Genomic DNA, 2,144 nt, shown 5'->3' on the forward strand with positions numbered 1-2,144 from the left:
TCTGCTTTTGTCCCCTTGAACCCCAGTCAGCCTCGGCACAGAGCCGCTCACACTGAGCCTGGTTCTGCTGGAGGTTTCTTCCTGTTAAAAGGGAGTTTTTCCTCTCCACTGTCGCTACAAGCATGCTTAGTGTGAGGGATTTCCTTCGAGTCAATGAGTTGATCAACTGGTCTTCCTTAGATAGAAAACTTTGAATCACTTTGACTTTATGATCTGGTGAAATGTAAAGTGCCTTGAGATGGCATTGGTTGTGAATTGACACTATGTAAATAAACTGAATTGAATTGAAAATAGGACACAATTAACAAAGCTCTTGTGTCAAAAGCACAAAAACTTAAACACTCATCAACATTTCCACACAATGATCAAAACAAGTACTGCAAAATGCAAAACAGTTATCTCACTGTTTCCTGCTTAACTATAAGAAATGTCTGCAAAAATGACATATAGAACACCAATGCAATTCCCAATTGAATGAAAGGGGAACATCACAGATTTTGACTGTTAATTACATAATTATACATAATCTTACACTTTTTGAAAATCCTGTGCGAAGACTGAAATGTTTGTTCAAAAGAGCAAACAATGTGGCGTGTCTTTTTCATTGTGTAATGACTTTGGGATCAGTGTGTAAGCCTTTAAATGTGTCCAATAATTTGATGACAGAGTTCTGTTTTTGAAAAAAAAAATGGAATTTGGGGTCTTATAACGTTTTTTTTTTTTTGTGTACTAGAAAACAATATTCCTCTGTAATAATTATCATCAAGCAGACACAGACTGCAATCGCTGCAGCAATTCAAATAAAATCTAAAGAGAATATTCTTTACTAAATGTTCATTTGATTAAAGTCAGAAACTTAGCTTTGCAGCTGCTTTTTAAAAATTGTATGAAAGGTAAGTATTTGCTCAAAATATCATCTTAATCTGAAGGTAAATTACTTATCTCTACTAATTTTGTATTGTCTTCAGCTTGTTTATTGTAAATCTGTAGGTTCATTAAGAGAAGTGCATTATCAACAGAGAAGACTATGAAGAAGTGAGGACATTATGTTTGAGCGAGATATGTGCATCTAAAATTTTAAATTGAACTTGATTAAAGATTAATTTCTCTAAATGAGTGCCTTCAATCTGTCATGCAGGTTTTACCCATCACTTCCAAATAAAGAGAAATGTAAATATTCCACCCACAGTAGGCATTCATGAAATGCTCTGTTTTTCTCTGTTTTGCACTTTACATTTCTCCAGATCACACAGTCGAATTGATTCAAAGTTTTCTATCTAAGGAAAACCAGTTGATTGCATCGACTCATTGACTCAAATGCAATCCCTCACATTAAGCATGCTTGTAACGACAATGGAGAGGAAAAACTCCCTTTTAACAGGAAGAAACCTCCAGCAGAACCAGCATAAGTGTAGGCGGCCATCAGCCGAGCCTGATTGGGGTTCAAGGAGACAGAAGCAGAGATACAAAAAGCAGCTGTGGAAGTTGGCCCCATCCAGGAGACAAACAGCCAGGCAAACAAGCTCTGAGCCAACTCCCATGTCAGAGGATGAAGAGAGCACATCCAGCCAGTTACAGTCAGAGAAACAGGACTACACTGGATCTCCAGCATCTATAAACAAGGGTATTGATGGCAGCAGCACAGCTAATATTTCTCTCCAGGATGGAGTCACAGCCAAACAGGAACAGACGAGGCAAAGCTACTCTGAGAAAAAGCACAGAGAGCATAACGTTAGAGACTAACTAAACTAGCAGATTCTGCAGAGTGGAGGAATAGATATAGAATGAAGCAGAATGATGAAATGGGGGTCCCTATGTCCTCCAGAAGTCTAACATAACTTTAGAGATAGCCCAGGATAACCTGAGCCACTCTAACTATAAGCTTTATCAAAAAGAAAAGTTTTAAGCCTAGCCTTAAAAGTAGACATGGTGTCTGCCTCACGGACTAAAACTGGTAGTTGGTTCCACAGGAGAGGAGCCTGATAACTAAAAGATCTGCCTCCCATTCTATTTTTAGAAATTCTAGGAACCACTAGTAAACCTGCAGATTGAGAGCAATGTGCTCTTTTAGGAACATAAGGAACAATCAGATCTCTGATATAAGATGGAGCATGGCCATTAAAGACTTTATATGCGAGAAGGAG

Source organism: Cyprinodon variegatus, unplaced genomic scaffold, assembly GCF_000732505.1.
Source record: "Cyprinodon variegatus isolate N-32 unplaced genomic scaffold, C_variegatus-1.0 Scaffold1323, whole genome shotgun sequence".
Lineage (NCBI taxonomy): Eukaryota > Metazoa > Chordata > Actinopteri > Cyprinodontiformes > Cyprinodontidae > Cyprinodon > Cyprinodon variegatus.